The following is a 22,945-nucleotide window of genomic DNA, read 5'->3' as shown; positions in this document are numbered from 1 at the left end:
GTTTCTTGTATGGTCACAGGTAAAGGTAGCGTAGTCATAGGAAACGGTTGTAGGTTGGAAAACTGTACCGTCATCTTACTCTTCTTTCCTTTTATTCTTCGTATGCAATCACACTTATTCTTGCCCTCATACAGAATCCACAACTGAAATACACAACACTGACATCCATTCCATTAACATTCCATTAACAAAAAAATCTTTATTCATCTATATATAACCAGACGGAAATGCAATTCTGACTTGTGATGCCTAAATGATTTCTTTTTCTTCTCTTCCGCAGCAAACATCTTTCGACCATTACGAAGGAGAAAAGTTTGAGGAGCGAAGAAGAAAGAGAGGGAAGATGAGGAGACAGACAGACAAAGGGTAAGAAAGCTAAGACGGTATGGGGCGAAGCGGTTCAGAAATGATGAATGGTGTGTGCATAGGAGTGACAGGAAAGGACGCTGACAGACAAAACGACAGACAGACAGACAGGCAGGGGACACAGACATAGGCAGACACGGACAGTTGGACAGACAGACAGTAAACAGAAGAGGATGAGAGACAAACGTTTATAGTGTGAAGAGGAGAGGACAGAACCTTTCAATAATTCTCAGTGAAGTTATATTAAAAAGCCCAACCAGGTGAAAGTATAAGGAGAGCCACCCGCGTGTGAATCGACAGCTGGGAGAGAGAGAGAGAGAGAGAGAGAGAGAGAGAGAGAGAGGGAGGCAGAGTGAGGAAGAAAGAAGTTGAAGAAGCTGGAAGTGAAGAAGTAGGGGAGTAGAGAGAGTTGTAATGGAGTCTGGAAGAAAAAAAGTAGAGGAAGCTGGGAATGAAGAAGGATAAGAAGCACAGTGAGATTCTTTGGAGGCACTGAGAGTTGGGAGTGGTGGATGCTGGGAGTGAAGAAGTAAGAGACATACGGGAGTTATGAAAGTAGGGAGATTAGAAAGTTGTGGAGGGAGAGAAAGAATTGTAGGATCCTTGGAGGAAGGGAATAAAACATGTATATTGGGACATTCTATGAAGGCAGGGAGGGTGTGGAGTTGTGGAGGCTGGAAGGGAGGTCTTCTGTGGATACAGGGAGGAAGAAAAGGCGTTGAGGATCTGAAATCTTGTCGATGGAAAAGAGAAAAAAATAGGAGTAAAAAATGTCTATGATCTTTCAAATAAAGGAAAAAGGGAGGTGAATATGGAAAAAAAAGATGAGTTGATTGCGAGGATCCAAGAGAAACATGAGAAACTGGAGTAGAGAGTAAAGAGAGGTGTATAAAGTAGGTAAAGAAGACAAAAGAAGAAGACACATAGAGCGAAACTAATAAAAAAGGGGATACTGTTAAATGGCCTGAGGTTAGAAATGGGAACTACAAGGAATAGAAAAAAGAAAACGAAGTGAGTTGACATAAGGGAAGAAGCAAGAGAGAGAGAGAGAGAGAGAGAGAGCACCTAGCCAAAAATATCTCCACCAATTTCACTTCTCCATTTTTCCCTCCTCTCCTTAACCCTGACGGCCGTTTCATCTATATCTAAGGCTGTACTCTTCGCTCAAACTTTCTGTAACAACCTCACTCTGGACGATTCTGGGCATATTCCTCCTACTATGACTCCTTTATGTCTTTTATTATGATTTTTCGGAATGATGTTTTCTATGCCATCTCCGGCCTCAACTCACAGAAGGTTTATGGACTTGATGGAGTGCTCCTAAATTTTCTTTAAAAATTGTGCCTCCGTGCTTACACCCTGCCTGGTCAAACTCTTTCGCCTCTGCCTGTCAACATCTACCTTTCCTTCCTACTGGAAATATGCCTTCATACAGCCTGTGCCTAAGAAGGGTGACCGCTCCAACCCCTCAAACTACCGCCCTATAGCTTTACTTTCCTGCCTATCTAAAGCTTTTGAATCAATCCTTAACCGGAAGATTCAAAAGCACCTTTCCACTTCTGACCTTCTATCTGATCGCCAGTATGGGTTCCGGAAAGGGTTTTTTCTACTGGCGATCGTCTTACTCTCCTAACTGATTCTTTGTCATCCTCTCTTAGCCGTTTCGGTGAAACTTTCTCAGTTGCGCTAGACGTATCGAAAGCCTTCGATAGAGTCTGGAACGTCTTTGCTTTCTATACTACCCTCTTGGCTTCCACAGAAAGGCGTCAAGTAAAGGCGTCAGGTGTAAAGTAATGCATATCGGATCCAGAAACAGCAACCACACATACCACATGGGTGGCGAACCACTACATGTTGTGCAAGAAGAAAGAGACCTCGGGGTCACCATCAGCAGTGACTTGAAACAAACAAAACACTGCAAGTCCGCCTTTAAGAAAGCCAATACAATGCTTGGGTTCAAAGCGAGGAACTTCGAATACAAGACGCCGGGAGTTATGTTATTCTTGTATAATTCGCTGGTAAGGCCCCACCTGGAATACGCCGTGCAATTCTGGTCTCCTAATTACAGGAAAGACATTGAATTACTTGAGAGAGTACAGCGCCGCGCCACGAAGATGATACCATCACTGAGGACGAAGTCCTATGAAGAGCGACTCAACCTCTTCACGTTGGAAAAAAGACGACTGCGGGGAGACATGATACAAGTCTTTAAGTACCTGAACAAGCTCAGCAACGTTGATCACTCCAAACTCTTCACGCTACAAACTAACCTGAGAACAAGAAACAACGGAAAAACAATTCAAGCAAGGCGATGCAATACCGACATCGGCTGGAGTTATTTCTCGAATAGAGTTGTTCGCCACTGGAACAGCCTTCCTGCAGAAGTGGTTAGCGCAGAGACCATCAACTCCTTCAAGAAACGCATTGATCGCCACTTTTCTGCATCGGGAGTAAATTGAACGTTCCCAAGAGTAGATACACAAGTGTTTTAATCCTTCCCTGCAAGCCACTCCTATGGCAAACGGATTGATTAAATCACAGAACGCAGGCAGCCTAGTAATGAGCCAACAGGCTGTCTGCTGCCTGCTAGTCCATGTTTCCATGTTTCTGCTCCTTTTTCTCCAGTTTCCTTTCCGGCCGTTCTATCTCTGCGGTTTGTAGACGGTCACTGCTCTTCCAATAAATCTATCAACAGTGGTGTTCCACAGGCCTCTGTCCTATCACCCACTCTCTTCCTGTTTTTCATCAATGATCTTCTTTCCATTACAAACTGTCCTATCAACTCATACGCTGATGACTCCACTCTGCATTATTCAACTTCTTTCAATAACAGACCCTCTCAATAGGAATTACGACTCCAGACAGGAGGCTGTAGAACGCTTAACCCCAGACCTCGCTATCATTTCCGATTGGGGTAAAAGGAACCTTGTGTCCTTCAATGCCTCAAAAACTCAATTTCTTCACCTATCAATTCGACACAATTTTCTAAACATCTATCCCCTATTCTTCGACAACAGTCAGCTGTCACCTTCAACACTAAATATCCTCGGGCTATCCTTAACTCAAAATCTTAACTGGAAACTTCACATCTCCTCTCTTACTAAATCAGTTTCCTCTAGGTTGGGCGTTCTATATCGTCTCCGCCAGTTCTTCTCCCCCGCACACTTGCTACCCATATACAGGGGCCTTGTCCGCCCTCGTATGGAGTATGCATCTCACGTGTGGGGGGCCTCCACTCACACAGCTCTTCTGGACAGAGTGGAGTCTAAGGCTCTTCGTCTCATCAGCTCTCCTCCTCCTACTGATAGTCTTTTACCTCTTAAATTCCGCCGCCATGTTGCCTCTCTTTCTATCGATATTTTCAGCTGACTGTTCTTCTGAACCTGCTAACTGCATGCCTCCCCCCCTCCCGCTGCCTCGCCACACACGACTTTCTACTCAAGCTCATCCCTATACTGTCCAAACCCCTTTTGCAAAAATTAACCAGCATCCCTTACGCTGGTAAACTCTGGAACAATCTTCCTTAATCTGTATTTCCTCCTGCCTACGACTTGAACTTTTTCAAGAGGAGGGTATCAGGACACCTCTCCTCTCGAAATTGACTTCTCTTTCTACCACTCCTCTAATCTTTTTAGGACCAGTGAGTAGCGGGCTTTTTTTTCATCATTGTTTTCTTTTTATAAGCCCTTGAACTGTTTCCTTTGCTGTAAAAAAAATGGCTGGAAGACCAAAACTGCACCGCGTATTCAAAGTAAGGTCTGACTAAATTATCGTAAAGCGGGAGTATTACCTCTTTTTGAGTGAAAAGTTATTTTTAATGAAGCCCAGCATTCTGTTCTCTTTATTTGCTGCGTTGATGCATTGCTTTGAAAATTTGAGGTTTGACGCGATTTTGACACCCAGGTCCTTAACGCATTGAACGCTCTTGAGTTTAACACCACGCATTTCGTAATCGAACCTTTTATTTTTGTATCAGCTTGAAGAACCTGGCACTTATCTATCAGACCAAGCTGATATTTTATGGAAATCTTCTTGAAGGCTTTGTTTGTCTTCGTCAGTAACAACCGAGTTATCACTCTTTGTGTCGTCTGCAAATCTACTAATGAGATTATTGACTCCAACGTCCACATCATTGATGTAAATAATGAAGAGCACTGGGCCAAGAACCGAGCCCTGAGAGACGCCACTAGTGACAGGCGCCCACTCTGAGTTAAATCCATGGATCACCTCATTTTGCTGTCTGTTATTCAACCAATTCGGTTAAAGGATGTATGATGAGTCCTATCTAAAAACCGACCCTCTGCTCAGCTACAATACTGATGAAAAATAGAGTAATATGCAATATACAATAATATACAATCACATAGGCCTACTGGTCGTATACATGTTTACTGGTGGGCCGTCATGAGGCGGTCGAGGTTGTCAGTCAGGTAGGCCGTCAGGGCTGGCCCCAGTGATGGAGGTCTGTAACAGCCGACAAATAGTGTCCCGCGGCCTCCGACACTGAGCACTTTAAACACTAACACCTCGAGCCCCGGGGGGATGGGCGTGTCCAGCACCACAACACTGAGAGATGATCTGTAACAGAGGGCAACCCCTCCGCCCTTTGTATTCCAATCCTTCCTGACCCAGGCTGAATATCCTTTTATTCGCACATAGTTTTGGGGCACATTATTGTCCAGGAAGGTCTCGGACACGAACACTAAGTCAGCATTGTGCACACGAACGAAGCTGTGCGAGATCTCGCCTACGTTCATGTAGAATCCCCGCAGATTGGCCGACATTATGCGTAGCTCATCCCAGCACCCTCTGTGCTGCCGGTTGTCGTTGTAAGGCATCGCTGTACCCAGGAGGGAAGGCCAGGGGCGAAACGTTTATGCCTTGTAGGTGAGGGTGTGGGCGAACGTAGAACACAGGTTGCGGTGAAGGCGGGGCGCTCCAGGATGTGTTGAAGCCCGGCGGAGGAAGGCGCCAGGTAGAGCCCCTAAGAAGCTCAGTCGTCTGCTGTCTGTCCGCCCTGACAGCCTCGATCAGGTCCTGGTGCTTCCGGTCTGCCAGTTTTTCCCGACAAGTTTGCATTGTATTGCAGAGGCCCTGGCAGTACTCACACTTTTGCCGCCTCAGGCACTGATCACTGGAGTGCCCTTGGCGATGACAATGCGAGCGCCTACTTTATGTGGGCGCTCCGCTGTCCTCTCCCATAACCTCGCTTTCTGAGAGAGGGGTGGGATGGTAGTGGAACTGTAGCCGCGTCTCAGCCTGTTGGGCAGGTTCCTTTTCTTTGTCTTCTTGGGAGGCTCCCTGTGTCCCCCCTGTGTGGTCTCTGGGTAGACCTGTGAGGCCTGTTCAGGCCCTGGGTGGGTGAGGTTGTGCTCTGGAGGGGGTTGGCTGGGTGACGAGCGGATGTTGTTCTGGTGGGGGGAGTTGGGAGGGGAGGGTTTTTGGGTGGGGGACGGATTGATTCGGTGGGGGTGGTTGGTGGGTGTTGGTGGTGGCTGATTAAGGGGTAGAAGGGTGGTGGGGCAGTTATTGGTGGTGGGTGGTGGGTGGTTGGGGTTGGTTGGAGGGAGGTTGGTTGGCGTCTGGCTGCTCGGAGCGTGAGGGGTGGGGGTGCAGTGGCTGGAGTCGGGGTGTGGGTAGAGGGGGCTTGAGAGTGGTTGGCTGCTCGAGGTGGATGAGTTGTCAGGGGTGAAGAGAGGGGCGGGAGGAGGGGTATGAGAAGGGGGTGGCAGGGAAGTGTGAAGTGAGGAGGGACTTAAGCTCCCACCCTCTGTTTCAGCCATTGTCTCGAGAGAATCCCACCAGCCCCGGGCTGACTCGTTAGTGGGTAAATGTTCACTCCATTCTTTCTCAATGGACATGTTTTCGGTCAACATATTCATTTCAATTTCTGCCTGTTCGGATAAAATAGGCCCTAAATTCAGTTATGGTACTATTTTTTCTTCATGTAAAATAGTAAATGTGGTATAAAATATGGATTAAAGTTGAGGAAAAATCACGTGACCTGGAAACGGGTGCTGATTGGTCGTGACGTCACGATGCAGTCGGCAGGCCGCCAACTTTGTGTTACTCCGAGATTTCGTGTTGTGGTGTATGTTTCTAGTGGCTAACAATGCCTGGAGACGTAACCCGCAGTCGTTGGTGATTCGTGCCAATGTGCAAGAGTATATATATACGGACAAAAGTACTCCATGTAAGATATTTCTGTCTGTGCTAGTGAATCCTGCAGTAATTTTCTTTAGTTTCCCCTCGGACTAACTTTTCATCGTGAACTCAACTATTATCTCTACTGTCATGTCCTCTGATTATAAATTATTGGTCTGCATTCGTTTTCTTCTTATTCATCTTCAGGCGTTGATTCTCTCTCTCTGACATTCCAGAGCCATTGTTTTCTCTAGGGAAGGCTAGGTAAGTTTCCATAATACTAATATAAATTCAACCTTGATTTTTCTCTCTAGTTCCTCCTCGGACTAACTTTTAATCGTGAACTCAACTATTTTCTGCAGAGCAGAGGCGAGTCGGTTGATTTCACTCCCATTTTAATAATATAACACACATCCAACACTCTTAAGGTGTTCTGTAAGCACTTATAACATACCTGTTGGGCGCAGTTTGGAGCTGGAGTGGCCATAGCTGATAAAAAAAACAATGGACACAACACCGGTACTGTCGTCTGCTGTACTTCGCTTCAGCCTGATGACGTCACGAGCTAATGGTGGCTTCTCCCCATGAGATGAGAAGAATTTGAGATATCTCTCCAATATCCAGTCAACTAGCAATTTATAGGACGTAATATGTGCACTATGTTATCATTGGTACGTGGCACAATGCATTTCTAGGCTCTTCCCAGAACCGGCAACAAGTCCATTGTCTCGGGGCTAGCAGTGCACTCAATAGATCTGCACCCTATTTTCTCCACATAACTGTTAATGAGAGCGATCAGAGTGTCCATTATGGATAGTACTTCCACAAACACGCTCCTCTTTTCAGGGAGTTCTTCTATCACTTCCTTATGGTCTTTAATTACTGCCTTGGTTGACGCAAGTTCCTCCCTCAGTCTACCCACCATTAGTTGCAGCCCCTCCTGAGGATGTTGATCGTGCTCCTCCAGGTTAGGGCGGGCAGGGCAGGGTTGCTGAGGGAGTTTTCTTTCTGGTTCTGGGTGAAGGTCACAGGCGAGTCCACGTTCTCGTAGGCCTTGGTCCACGCCAGCCTTTTCTCGGAGCTGCGCGGTGTTGTCACACCGGAACTCCGATGCTCCGTCGAGGCACCGCACGTGACACAAGTTGAGACACTGAACGTCTGTGCACTCTGATGTGGTTCTGATTGGCTCAGCCCGGTGGCTACACACAGCACACCAGTAACCAGGTCTGAACCCTGGGACACCACTAGGCCTTTCGATCAGCCGACCGAGTGGAGGGTTTCGGGCAGGTCAGCTCGGGTCGCTATGCCACCTCTCTTCCTCACACTTTTTCACTCCTACTGTCATTTGGAAACACTAATATTTGGCGAGCGTTCACTCACTTGGTTTGTGTCACTTATCACAGCAATGGTCACTTCCACTGAGCAATAGCTATCACACAACCGCGGTAATTAGCCTTCCAATCGGAGCGGTGTCACGCACTTCCTATCTCCACCAGGCGCGCGCTCTCTCTCTCTCTCTCTCTCTCTCTCTCTCTCTCTCTCTCTCTCTCTCTCTCTCTCTCTCTCTCTCTCTCTCTCTCTTGTTCATTGTTCCTTTCCACCTCCTACCCTCATAAACAGTGCTTGTTTTGAAAAGGGGGAGAAGGAGGAGGAGGAGGAAGGAGGAGGAGGAGGAAGGAGGAGGAGGAGGAGAGGGGAGAGCAAAGGGAGTGAGGTGTTGTAGTAGGGGTGAAGGAGAGAGGAAAGGCAAGGCTGATGGAGGAGAAGTGGGAGAGAGGGGAGAAGGACAGGGAAGGGTAGGAGAGTGTGAGGGGAGAGACAAAAGGGTTGTTGGGGAAAAGTCACATTTTTATGTTTCGTAACTTCAAAATCATGTCATCTATTTTTGCGTCGTTTTTACAATTAAATGGAAATGCTCTTCATCGACTTTCAGCACCTCTCCCGTCCTCCCTCCTTCCCCTCCTCCTCCTCCTCCTCCTCCTCCCCCTCCTCCTCCTCCTCCTCCTCTTCCCGGTATGCGGGTGAAGTGTTTTCTTCTTACGGAACTAGACTCCCATGCCTTGAATAGTCTTAGGTCATCCTTGGACAAGGTGTAATACCTGATCTGTCTCCCGTGCCAGGGTCATGGTGAAGCCTCTGGGCAGCAGCAGTGGTGGATTGGACTGCAGGCAGAAGATCTCTTTATGAGACAATGGCTGGAGTTCCAGGGCCCTAGTTAGCTGGATCGTTCCCTAGTTATTTAGGCCTGCGGTGTTGAAGAGTGTGGCGACCTCTACTCTGAAGAATCCCTGGGTACCAGTAGTCGGTGTGAGCTCACCGTCCCTCCCCTCTAACGACGCAACTCCCATCCCTATTCTGCAGAGCAACTGGTTCTTCTTCTTTTCTCCTGAAAGAGATGTCTTCCGTGCGCCTTTGAGGTTGTACCTCATGGCTTCTAGGTGGAGTTTCTGAGAGGTTTTCTTATACTCAAGGAATATTTCAGCTTTTTGGTCTCTCTGAAAGGGCGTCTAATACTCTCTTGAATTGGTGGAGAACACCTGATGACAGGTGCCACTGACATGGCCTTGCAAAGGTCGCGAAGTTGTGTTAGACGATTCGGAAAGTGAGAACGAATTGATGGATCCTATCCTCCCTTGCCATCTTTGTACTGAGTGACTACGCCGGCCCTGTTCTATGGAACAAAACGACGAGGACAATAGCTGAAAAGTTCCGGGTTGTGAAAGTCTCTCTCGTGACCGAGGCTCAGGAAAAGCGATAGGTCTTTGAGGCGTTTTCAAGACCCTGTGGGAGCGAACTCGCAGTGTTGGAAACGACTAACACAGCAGTATCTAAATTCCATGCACATTCTTTATTCAATTTAATATATGGTCACACTTTAAGTAATTTCGAGAGCGCTTTTTTATTTTCGCCAAAACTGTGAACCTGCATCCGTTTATTACAATGCCTTCGACACTCCTTAAGTGTGACATCTGTTCCGGACGATTTGCAGCTAATTACTACCAGCCTCTTTATTCTAAGATTAAGACTTATGCAGGCTGTGACCGAATGGAAAAACAAGCACAATGATCTTGAAAAGAAGTTTGAAGCCCTTCAGGAATTTGTTGCTAGCAATGTGGCAGTGACTCCACCATCGATGGTGGAGAGGCCCTCCACCGAGACTGTGCCCCCTCTAAACGACCCTCCTGCTTCACGGGAGGACGAGTTACCTGCCTCACAGGTTAACTCCCAACTCTCTCCATTTAGTATCCGTGAAAACATATATTATAACCAATGTGAACACGATCTTCATTGAAATTAAAAATGTCTCGTAAAATAGTGGTTGGACTAATCTATAGACCGCCAGGCAGACTCTTGTTATCGACCACGCGTTAAGTGAGTTAGTATTAGAAACAAGTAGCAGTTGCGAGGCAGTAATTGTGGGGGACTTCAACTTGCCAGTGAGAAGATTGGGCGAACCGTTGAACTCTCATACAGGGCTCTACCTGTACTCAAATTTATTAGAAAGTGACTTACATCAACACGTTCAAGAACTGACTCGGGAAAATAACATACTTAACCTTATATTTTCAACGACAGCTGATCTAGTCAACCAAGAAAATGGTGGTCTAGTTTTTAGTTCTAGAGATCACCGAATAATCACATTCAGCATCAAGATGAAAGAAAGTAAAGTAACTGCTAGTAAGGAAAAGGTGCCAGATTATCAGAGAGCGAATTTGGTAAGACTCCGATCAATTTTCAATAATTCTGAATGGACCGTAATTTCTATGGAAACAGATATTGATAAATCGTGGGAGGCCCTCACCACAATACTGAACAATGCCATAAGCATATAAGTACCCTATCGTAACAGACGTTCAACTTTTAAGAAGACACCCATATGGTGGAACAACGAAACTAAAAATACTCTTTAAAAACGCGTGTACATTAGATACATATCAACCCAAAGTGAGGCTGACAAACCAGAGTTGGACAGAATTCGGCGGGAAACCAAGAAACTAATATAACGAAGCAAGAAAAATCTTGAAGAATATATAGCGGAAACAAGTAAATCTAATCCTAAAGTGTTTTTTAGCTATGCAAATAATAAAGAGTCACTCACTTGTAGTATCGGACCGCTTGCTAGTGAAAATGGTAACCACACGAACGATGTGACTGAAATGGCAACAGTCCTAAATAACTTTTTCGCATCCGTATTTACCGACGAAGATTGTTTATCACCTGAGCCGCCGGAGGTTAGAAGGACCGAAATGATTTTAAATGGCGTGCTCATCGTAGAAAGTGACATTTTACGCACAATTGAAAAGACTAAACTAAGCAAACCTTCTGGTCCTGACAAAATTACTCCTAGAATTTTAAAAGAAACCAAACATCAAATTTGTAAACCGTCGGATTGGAAACTAGCAAACGTCACACCAATTTTCAAAAAGGGGGACAAGTCTCATCCAGGAAACTATCTACCAACTAGCCTGACATCGATTGTTTATAAGTCAATGGAGACTATCATTTGCGACAAAATGGTGAAATTCTTCGAAGAAATTAATATAATAAATAAATCGTAACATGGTTTCCGTGTAAACGTTCGTGTTTAACTAACTTACTTGATTTTCTTCATTATATTTCTGAGGTGTTCGATGAAAGCAGATCAGTAAATATCATATATCTGGATTTTCAAAAGGCATTTAATAAGGTCCTCCACAAACGATTGCTCAGTAAACTAATGGCGCACGGTATCTCAGGTAACATTCACAGTTGGCCTGTGGACTGGCTCTCTGAGCGGAAACAGAGGGTAGTTCTAAACGGTGTTACATCTAACTGGCTTAAAGAAGTAAATTTATTCAGCCTATCAAAACGAAGAATGCGAGGCGATCTAATAGAAGTGTTTAAAATGCTTAAAGGATTCAGTGATATTAATGCGGAAGATTACTTTACAATTGATCGATCAAATAGGACAAGAAGAAATAGCAATTTCAAGATAAGTGGTAAAAGATTCTCGTCGCACGAAGCCAAACACTTCTTCAATCGAGTCGTTAATGTTTGGAATTCTCTATCCCGTGTTGTCGTTGATAGTACAACAGATACGGCCTTCAAGAATAGACTAGACAAATATTTTAAATCCAACCAGCAACTAAGATATTACTCATTGTCGTAACAGCGTTAAGTTCTTTCGAATACTGGTGTCCTCGTCCGTTTTTATCGCCCGGTTAGTGGTAGCAGTAATGGTAGTTCTTTCCTCTTTCCTACATAATTTCCATGTAGTTTTTCCATGCTGCATGGTTCTTTTTCCTTTCCTGCCAGCTTTAGCTGGAGGGAAGGGGGGGGGTGGGGAGGAGCCTTCTCCTTTTCTGTCCTTCATCTTCCACCTTTGATTAAATAGTTAGTGTAGCTTGTCACAAACAGCCTCGTAAGACCATCAGGTCTGCTGCTGTTTGTTCTTCCTTTGTGTTTCCTTGTTCCTCCTCCTCCTCCTCCTCCTCCTCCTCCTCCTCCTCCTCCTCCTACTCAGCCTCCTTTTCCTTCTCACCCTCCTCCTCCTCCTCCTCAGCCTCCTCTTTTCCCCCCTCCTCCTCCTCACCCTCCTCATTCTTCTCTTCTCCGTCACTCCTAATTTTACCTGTCATTGGAGTTTTCGTAAGTATTATTCTTTACCTAATCTCATTGTGAAGGCAACTGTTGCTAGCACTGACAACACAAGCGACTCCTGGCGTGGCTTTGCTTGCCGTTGTCTGACCAGGCAGCAGCGAAGTGAAGGCACAGGACGCTGGGGAGGGCTGGGCGGCCGGGAAGGGACAGTCTGGCAGGATGGAACAGAGTGGAAAGAAGTGATATATTGGGAAGACCAGCTGTGTGAGGCTCAAATGCTAGGAGGGGACGGAATTGGAAGGGACGGAGAGTGTGCCGTTGGGAATTTTTTTCCTAAAGTGCTGCCTATAGCGACCGGTAGGCTCTCTTGAGGATCCTGATGGATGCCCCCAGCACGCTAGTGGCAGAGTCGAATTTTATTTTTAGTGACTTGCTTAGCTGTGGTGCACCTCTTGATTGGGGTCGCTTAAGTTAGGGTTGACAGGAGATCTGGACAGCACGTGGGTATAATCGTCCGTCACTCGGCAATGGTTGATAATGGTCAGCGTCTTGCTGTGGTACTTGAACCAGGATACTCGGGATCACCACGCCCGCCCGCATGGGAAGATGTGTTGAGGCGTAATAGGACTGGGTGAGAAGGAACAGCTATCTGTATATAAGTCAGCTGGAGAAATTAAAATAAAAAATAAGGGGAAGGTTAGCGTAACATCAGAAGCTGTGTTGGGGTGCGGGGAGGTGTGATGAATAAGTGCAGCCATTTGAATGACACCGACTTAACTAGGAAACAAAAAAAATGAAGGGGGAGATGACATGGAAGGAAAGCCATTTGTATGTGTCTGAAGGGAGCGAGATCGTTTGGTATGGAGGGTGCGAGGGACGCAATGGAGTGATGAAGGTCCGACACATGCCCAGCTTCAGGAACACGCGCTGCAGGGGTCAGCTGTCAGAGGGGTGGCTACGAAAACTAAGTAAATGAATAATCTAAATCAGTGTTCTTTAGACTTTCTCTAACTTAAACCCGTTGTATTGAAAGACTTTACATTAAGACGCATTCTGAAGTCGTACATGCTATAAAGGCTGCGTGTTTCCTGTCATTCAAAATTTAGTTATCTGTTCAAGAAGCTTTTTTCAGACTTCCTTTACTGCGACTCATACGTATTCTCAGTGTTTCTCTCACGATCCATATTGAAATCTTTTGGTGGCACGTGCTAAGACCTGAGTGCCTCCGGCGATATGATATTTATTTATTTGTAAAGGTTAGTATTCTTCAGACTTCCTTTATTACAACTTACTTGTATTTAAAAAAAATCTTTTAAGAACCGTTTTTAAGGCTTTCGGTAGCAAGAAGACCTACGTGCCTCCTGCCAGCTGGTGTTTGTAATCTCGAGGTTAAGCGACCCAGAGAGTAATTTCCGCAACGTAAGTCTTGTGGTCGATCTAGATTAAGCCAAACCCTACCAAAGGCAAACAATTCTGAATTCCCTTTGTGTTGTGTTCGGCCATCAGGAAAGAAAAAAAAAACCCTTACCTCTAGTTATATATATATATTTTTTTTTTTATCGCCTCTACGAACGTGACCTCTGAGTGGACCGGCGGGAGGGCCAGGCTGAGGGTGGTGGAGGGGAAGACATGCCTCCCCCCTCCCCCCCTCCCCTTCCACGCTCAGGGGAAAAAAGCAAAGACCAAGAGTTACTGTGGAAAAGGAAAATAAATAAATGATGTCAGAAAGTGAAAAAAAGTGTAGGCCTATAGTTATTGTGAGAAAAAAAACCGGTACGTTAAAAAAGGAGAAACTTAGGAGTCGTGGAAAAAAACAGGTGTCAGAGAATGAAGAACGAGTGGAGGCCTCGCGTTACTGAGAAAAAAAAATGTATCAGAAAAAAGCTCGACATTTAGGCTCCCTCCTTTATCTTTCTTTCCTTGGTGACTTTCCTCTTTTTGTTTGATCTCTGTGAACACCTCTTCCTTTCTTTTTATCAACTCCGTCTGTCCGTCTTTTCACTGTCACGTCTCCTCTAACTCGCTTATTCACACTCACCTTTATTCGAGTTCCATTTCCTGCCGTGAACCATTCTTACTCTTCTCTCTCTTCACCGCTACGTAAAGCTCTTCTTCTTTACTACCCCGCATAGCAAGCACTGCCGTCCGCTCTGTGTCCTACGTTATACCGCCTCGCAACAACACACACACACACACACACACACACACACCATAACATACCGCATAAAACCACAACACTCCACACCACCACAACATACCACCACCACATCCCAGACTCCACCGCGGTCTCCTGCATCCACGTCAAAGTAATTATGATATTATGCGATGCAACTTCAGGTCGTAAAAAGGAGAACCGTCGACTTGAATGTGAACTATAATTCTCTTCATTTTTCTGTGCATCCCTTACAAGTTTAGGACATAAAGACGTGTTCCTAGGTAGACGGGGCCATCTCTCTCTCTCTCTCTCTCTCTCTCTCTCTCTCTCTCTCTCGGCACGGTAAAAGCTTTTCTCTCGTTGGACAGTGTCGCCATAATTCTAACCAGCGCACAGAGCCTCCCCGTCTCCCTCCCCCCCCCCCTCTTCCTCCTCTCTTGTCCTTGCCTGCCGCTGGACACGCACAGTTTTTGTCTACCTCTGTTCATATGTTTCAGTTCCGTCCTGAAAGCGGATTATTGTGTGGACCTGAGTAAGTATTCCCCGGGGCAAGGAGTTTTTCATCGCTGTTATATATTACGACTTTGCGCGGTATGTCTGTCGTCCCGGTAACGAAGGAGAATCATGATACATATAGAGAGGAACGGAGAGGACAGAATAAAGCCAAACCCTTATTCTAAATTCTCTTTTGTGGGTGGGTTCGTTTATATTAGGGAGAGAAAACTTTGAAGAGCTGAGTTAATCTTGTGTCGTGGTATGTAGGCGCTGCATTCTACTAAGTAACTAAGGTAGGGTGGGTCTCTACCATACATAAAGATATTTATTAATTGCATGCTAGATTGACGGATTAAGAAAACGCAGGTGTTGGTAAATATTAGGTCTTATGGCACTAAACTGAGGTAAGTTTTAAAGGATAATTGAAAACCTCAGAAAAATTATCTTCCTCATCACCACCATCATCCCCATCATCATCATCATCGCCATCATCATCATCATCATCATCATCATCAACAACAGCAAGTTCTAGCCCCATGCAGGATTAAAACTATTTCTAACTTTTTCCACTTTTTTGTCTGATGTCAGTGTACCCCATCCTGTTCCGGTTAATAATCTAGTATCATAACTTCTACCTGGATCCCGTCTGCCCTGACTTTATGTACAATTTTCGTGCTGGCCCTCTGTTACTATGGTAGTTTTTCTTTTACCAGTACTCCGTTTGATATGAACCTCCCAGCCGAATTCCTGTTTTAATTGTCGTTAGAATATTTTATCTCTTTGTCTGTTCCCTAACAAATGATGCTCGCTCTCTCTGTCTCAGGTCATGCCCAGCCAGTAATCAAACCATAAAATGAAAAGAAAGAAAAGAACTAATATCATATTAAGTGATCAAGCAACTCTAACTCAATTAGTACAGTTTATGAAGGAGGTCACACCCTTCCACAAATCGAAGATCTTCATGGGCTGTGGTCTGGCACATCTCTCCCAGCTTCATGCAGAGAGAGGCGGAAAGTTTTGTAGGATAGATATTGAGCTGAGGGTGTGATGGGAATGCGTGCTTCTATGTACATCGGTAGATTTGCCTTAACTTGGAGTTCCTTCCGTCATCATCATTTTATTGCTCTTGGTATGCCTTCTTCTTTTCGTTTTGTTCTGAGTTTCCTCCTTCATGATCTCTTCTTTATGACCCACAACGACACAGGCTCTGCATATGTTTCTTAGGGTGACAGGGAGGCTTTTGTGAGGCACCTTTCTTTCTCCTCCTCCTCCTCTTCCTCTTCCAACAGTGTCCATGGCATGTTTTATCAGGTGTCATGGGGCACAGGAAAAGCCCTTGCTACCTGCCTGTTCCTACTGCGCCCTCTGCTAGGCGACCCCTCACGCTGCACCGAGAAAAATGTTTCGGGTTTGTGGTGAGAAAATGTGTTTTACGAGGCTGTGTGACGGCTGCCCGCGGGAGCCTGGCGCCGCTCCTGCAGCCCGAGATATATCCCAGAATAGTCTTGCTGCTCACATAACCTAATATTTGTACGCCGAACAGGTGCGTGGCCGCGCAGGAGGCTGAGTGGCTGACAGCGAGTATTGTTGGACTCGGCGGGGTGCAAATTGTTACTTTCTTGCGACTTTTTTTTTTTTAGCATTTTTAGCGTCCTTTACTTATCATGCATTTTGAAGGTTAATTATTTTACTTCTTTCCTACTGAGATGAGTTCTCTCTCACCACAGCCTCAGAGGCCATCAGAACGGCGATGAGCACCGACGCCACGCGTAGTTACAGCGTATTCCCCAACTTTGCTGTTCCTTTAACTTTACCAAACTGAAAGGATAAGTGGACTTTTCATATATAAGTGGCAATCTTTTTTAATATAGAGCCGTCTCTCTTCTCCAAATTTCATTGTTTTATTTTAATCAAATACATATCTTCGTCCCCTTTTTCTAGTACCCCCATATCACAATTTTGTTGCATCTTCCCTTTGTAGTTTTCATAATAACCAAATAAATCCTTCTTTGCACACAGTAAATGTTGATATTGATCAGTGTATACACGGGAAGGCGGGGCGATAATCTTTGGAGAGAGGAGTGATAAAAAAACTCGTGGCCATATATTAAAAAAGTTTGACTGTTATGTCAGAAAAGGGAGCAAGTAAGCGTCCCTTATCTTAGCACATTTGCACACTTTATTGAACGGTCCAACTTGATAACTGTCTTCCAACTTCAGTTTTGTGAGAAGTTAAGAGGAAAAGTATAGATGGAAGTCGCTATGGGTGATTGGGTGGACTTAAGGGAAATGGTGAGGCGATAGGATGAAGTGATATGTGACAGGGGTGGACACGGATCAGGGGAGAAAGAAAGGGGTGAAGAGAGGAACGGAAGGGAAGGAACCGGAAAGGAACGGAAACGAGGCTTGCATGTAAGGTGTGTCAGCCATAAATAGAAGATAAATATATATGGGAAGGACATGCAGTGATCAAGGGAGAAAAGGGAGGGTCAGGATAGGTACGGAAGGAAAGGGAAAGAAAAGAGAAAGGAATGAAAGTCTGACGTACCAAGAGGTATATGCGATAGAGGAAAGGAAGACAAGGAATATGCATGAAACGGAAGGGGCGGAAAGGGAAGGAAAGGAGAGGCTAAATTTAAACCACGAAGACTCAGAACGAGAGGGTAAAAAAAAATAGATGGATAAGACTCCCCAATTGCTATTTACGAGACGGGCAGTGGCATCGAGGAAACCATAACACGACGGAGGAAAGAGGAAGCAGAGCCAAGCGGGGTAATTAAAGGCGAAGTGCAGGACGATGAGGAAACACTGACTAAAAAAATAACACGAGTTAGAAAATGTTGAGAAGAAAAAAGAAAAGACGTAGAAAGAGGTTGTGAGGAAGAGTTAGAGGCGAGACAAGAGCAACAAAGGCGGGCGATGAGCCGAGAGAAGAGATGGTAGAGGAGGAGGGAAGGAGGACGAGCGCCAAAAAGAATATAAAAAAAGGAGTAAAAGGCATATCTCAGGCAGAGGACGCAGCTGACGCAAGAAAGTAAACATCAACAGGAAAAAAAATGTCCAGGAGGCTCTCTAAACTTTAAGACGCTGCTTTCTCAGGAAAATAAAATGCTGTCGCTGCCTACTGTCTACGCGAGTTGGTGATGGTCGGGGGCCCTGGCAGTAGGCTCAGAGGAAGGAAGGACATGTACGTACTAACGGCCATGGAAGAACAGGGAAGGGGTTGTGTTGTCGCAAATATGGAGGTAAGATTCTTGTTGCTAAGGACGATGTTGAGGCTGTGCTAAGTGCGTATGGGGAGTGTAGAAGTGACGTTATTTATACCTGTACGTACTACCGAGGACGTCCGTGTCGCCGCGTAGTTCGGTATGTCTGGGCGGCGTGGTCTGGCGGCGGACAAGGGGCTGGGTGTGGAGTAGTCCAGGCTCACGGAGGGAGGAGGCGGTCTTCATGTTCCTTCCTTCATTTTGGCGTTTGTTTGTTCGACGGAATATTTCCTAAAGTATGTAGCTCACTTTTAAGTTTGCTCTGTCAACTTCCTTGCATGCCGCTTCGCCCGACTTCTGTGCCAGTGCGGTATAGGTAGTTGCTAAGCTACCTAATTGCGTTTTTCATTATATATAAGATGTTGTCGAAGTCTCTGCCGCGGTTTATTTTACCTTGTGGGACCAACATGTTTACAGAGCGAATTAAAAGACCGCAGACACGAGATTAGATGTCATACTTCCCTGATTGTTTGCTGAGACCTTGGGAGTGCGAAGCGCCGCGTGAGGTGGTGAGGTGAGATGGGAGCGTCTGCTGGAGGACGGTGGGTGTTGTTTTGGGGCTGGAATGGGTAAGGGCTGGGTCTGGCCTGAGCTTGTGAGGCGCCCGTCTACTGGTGGAAAGATGATGAATAGTCCCCCGGGGCTTTATGGCTGTGGCGGCCGTTGGCTTAGGTCTGCCGCTGTAGTGTGTCTGATGGCGATGTTCTTTGCCCAACAGTTGTACGTAATGTTTCACCTCACTCATGAAAATTGTTTTTTTTTATATGATGACGCCGCAAGTCTGCATCCCTCCTCAGCGCCATAGCAACAGCCAGCTGCCACAGCCACGACCTCACAGTGGGAGAATAACTTTGCAACGTTTGTTGAGCTAGCACTTAGCGTGACTTACTCATCTTGACTATTTTAATATGATTCCGTGAATGCAAACAGCTAACCTTATTAGTCAAATATATCACAAACAACTGCTCTTTTTTTAACAGCAGTGTTTTCGCCGGAGCTAGTCAATATTTCGTTTTCTTTGATATACCCAGAGTGATCGTTAGCCAACAGCATGTCACGTCCTTCAGTCTTACGCCAAGAAGCCTTCCTTTCTCTATTCTTCTTTATTTCATAATATAATAATAATATCATGAGCTTCTACAGGTGAAGGAGGGTGTTCTACGTGCTTTGTCTGTCGTGGAGGCATGACGCGGCCTGCGGAGGAACAAAAGGGAGGAGGGCACTCCGCTAATGAACGGTCGATGAATGAACAGTCATCCTTGAGAGAGAGAGAGAGAGAGAGAGAGAGAGAGAGAGAGAGAGAGAGAGAGAGAGAGAGAGAGAGAGAGAGAGAGAGAGAGAGAGAGAGAGAGAGAGAGAGAGAGAGAGAGAGAGAGAGAGATTTACATAGATTTACATAGAACATCAGACCACACAGACCCCATGGTCCAGACTAGGTGATCTGTCCTTAAACCTAAGTGATTTTACATTAATCAGAAGGCTCCAAAACGTTGCTTTTCTACTCTGGTTAATATTAAGTTCAAGGAAGTGACGGTCGAGCTTATTTTTAAAGGAGTCAATCGTGTTACACTGGACCACTGATGGTCCTCGTTCGCAAAGTGTCATCGATCATAAACAGTTTTGTTCTGTCTACATTCGTGAAACCATTAAGTATTTTAAAACATTCGATCAGTTTTCCTCGGAGGCGGCGTTTCTCAAGAGAGAACATGTTAAGGGTAGAAAGCCTTTCTTCGTAGGATTTGTTGCGCAAGGAAGGGATCATTTTTGTTGCTCGACGCTGAACACCTTCTAGTTTAGCAATGTCCTTTGCATGGTGGTGAGACCAAAACTGTACCGCATATTCCAAGTGGGGTCTGACTAAACTATTGTAGAGCGGAAGTATTACATCTTTATTCTTGAATAAAAAGTTTCTTTTAATGAAGCCCAACATTCTGTTCGCTTTATTTGCTGCATCGATGCATTGCTGTGAGAATTTGAGGTTTGACGCGATTTTAATCCCCAGGTCCTTAACGCATTGAACACTTGTGAGTTTAACGCCGCGTATTTCGTAATCGAACTTCTTATTTTTTGTTCCAATTTGAAGGACTTGGCACTTGTTTACGTTAAAGGGCATCTCCCATTTATCCTCTCTGAGTTAAATCCGTCAATCACAACTCTTTGTTGTCTGTTGCTCAACCAATTCGCGATCCATTGGTTTACTTGACCGTCAATGCCTATTTGCTTTGATTTATAAAGTAATTTATGATGTGGGACTTTATCAAACGCTTTCTGGAAATCAAGATAGACTACGTCCACTGATTTGGTTACGTCATAAATTGAGAAGAGATCGTTATAAAAGGTCAGTAGGTTTGACAGGCAGGATCTTTTGTTACGGAAGCCATGTTGTGAATCCCCAATTAATGAGTGGCTTTCGAGGTAACTCACAATTTTGTCTCAAATTATGCTCTCGAGTAGCTTACCTACAATTGAAGTTAGACTAATGGGTCGGTAGTTACCTGGTATTTTTTTGTCTCCTTTCTTAAAAATCGGTGTTACGTTAGCCTTTTTCCAATCCGAAAGGACGATGGCTTGTCGCAAGGACATATTGAATACGGTAGTGAGGGAGGAGAGTATTTCGCTCTTTGTTTCTTTCAGCAGTATAGGATATATTTTGTCGGGTCCGGGACTTTTATTTGTTTTAAGAGAATGGAGAGCTTTAAGGACTTCATCGGTTGTTATTTCAAAATTAGGCAATGCATGCTCGAGATTTACAATAGTACTGGTGTTGGTGGTAGCGAGAGGAAGACTGTTAGTATTAAACACCGAGGAAAAGTAATTGTTTAAGAGGTTTGCAATGTGTTGGCTGTCAGTCACTAGTGCACCGTCGCTGTTTGTTAAAGGTCCAATACCACTTTTGATCGCCTTTCTGTTGTTTATGTAACTGAAGAAAGATTTCGGACTATTTTTACAGTTGGCTGCAATATTTTCTTCATATCTACGCTTTGCCTGACCTACTAGTCTTTTTATTCGTCGCCTGGCATCATTATAAAGTCTAATGTTTTCGGGCGTGCTTTGATCTTTCTTTAACCTGTAAAACAATTTTCTCTCATTGACTGATTGTTTAATTTCGCTATTAAACCACGGTGGGCTTTTATTAGTGTTAATTCGCTTCTAGAACAAGGGGACGAATGTGTTCTGCTGAGTAAGTGATTTTTAAAGGCTTCCTCTACGTTGCCGTCATCTGATAGTTGTATTTTTGTTAGTTTTTGTCGGATTTCTACGAAGTTAGCTCTTTTGAAATTGGGCACCTTTACTTTATTTTCAGTCATTGATGATTGAGCTCTAATGTCGACGCGCACTAATTTATGATCGCAAGAACCGAGGTGTTCTCCTACCGTGACATTACTGACTAGGTTATCTTGGGTCGTTATAACAGGTCGAGTATATTGTTTTGTCGAGTTGGCTCAGAAACCATTTGGCTTAGATAATTTTCTTCTAGAAATTCGATCATTCTATGTGACTCGCCTTCTGTACCTGACAGTGTCGCCCAATCGATATGGGGGAGGTTAAAGTCTCCTAATATCAGTGAGTCGTTGTTATTAAGTGACTGCCTTAAGACGCTGTACATTTCAAGGTCGTCATCGAGTGATTGCCCGGGAGGTCTGTAGGTGACAGATATATTTAAATTGACTTTTGCAATGTTTATTCGCACGCACAAATGTTCAACGTTACTCTTTCCCGATGTTTTGTCAGTGGGTTGCAAATAGCTTTTGACATAAAGGGCGACGCCACCGCCTCTACGGTTTACACGATCTTTGTTGAAGAGTCTGTAGTCAGCTATGCTGCATTCGGAACTTAAATCAGTATTTGTGGTGTCGATAAATGTTTCGGTTTTATATATATATATATATATATATATATATATATATATATATATATATATATATATATATATATATATATATATATATATATATATAGCAATTATGTCAAAATTTTCTGTTAGAGCAAGACATCTCAGCTCATCAAATTTGTTTCTTAGGCTACGCGCATTGAAACTAAGGATTTTTAAGTTATCTAGAGGCTTGGTAATAGAGGTGGTGGTACTTGCGGGATCACGGTTACGGGTTTGTTGCGATGCACGGCGTCTATTTACACGGGCGGGGTGGAGGGACGTGGCCGTGACTCGTTTTTTGCTCGGATGACACGTACTGCGTCGTTGAGGAGCCTTCCGAATCTGGCTGCCCCGATGGGAGAAAGGTGCAATCCGTCCCTGTGGAAGAGCTCACTTTGTCCATAGAAATTGTCCCATGCGTTGAAGAACTCCACGTCAAGCTCCCTACAAAGAGTCTGTAAGCGGTTGTTTAGGCTGAAGGCCTTACTGAAAAAGTCGCTCTCCGCCCAAGTCCGTGGTAGAACTCCTGAAATCAAAATGTTAGGGGATTTAGACTTATACTGCTGGATGAGCCTACGGTACTTCTCCAGGAGTTCCTCAGACCGGGTCGTGGTGACGTCGTTCGTACCTGTGTGAATAACAGAGAGAGAGAGAGAGAGAGAGAGAGAGAGAGAGAGAGAGAGAGAGAGAGAGAGAGAGAGAGAGAGAGAGAGAGAGAGAGAGAGAGAGAGAGAGAGAGAGAGAGAGAGAGAGAGAGAGAGAGAGGAGTGTATCGAAATGTCCTTGATATAGCCAATATATATGAAAGGGAGACAGCGGTGTGTGTGTGTGTGTGTGTGTGTGTGTGTGTGTGTGTGTGTGTGTAATTCTTCATGGTCTGACCACAAAATAGATACGCGATCGCCAGCCAGTACCCTTCCCGAATAATCTTAGGGCTCATAAGTGACGGCACACAGGGTATACGGCTGAAATTTCACACCAGCATACATCCGGGAGGCGGGACACAACTCCCGACTGACATCTACCCTTTTACTGTTAGATATTCTGGGAGCACGGATTAAAAAA

At 44.9% G+C, this 22,945-nt stretch overlaps 1 long non-coding RNA gene across 1 annotated transcript in view; it reads left to right on the top strand.

Moving 5' to 3' along the window:
- Window positions 1–279: 279 nt before the first annotated feature.
- Window positions 280–22,945, top strand: part of LOC127009396 (uncharacterized) — a 94,429-nt gene continuing 71,763 nt past the window's right edge. Inside the window, exon 1 of the long non-coding RNA XR_007761930.1 lies at window positions 280–366. This is a non-coding gene — a long non-coding RNA (uncharacterized LOC127009396). The remainder of the gene's footprint in view (window positions 367–22,945) is intronic.

The sequence above is a fragment of the Eriocheir sinensis genome, chromosome 40 (genome assembly GCF_024679095.1).
Source record: "Eriocheir sinensis breed Jianghai 21 chromosome 40, ASM2467909v1, whole genome shotgun sequence".
Lineage (NCBI taxonomy): Eukaryota > Metazoa > Arthropoda > Malacostraca > Decapoda > Varunidae > Eriocheir > Eriocheir sinensis.
The sequence above is the reverse complement of the archived record's forward strand: the minus strand, read 5'-3'. Positions and strand labels throughout refer to the sequence as shown.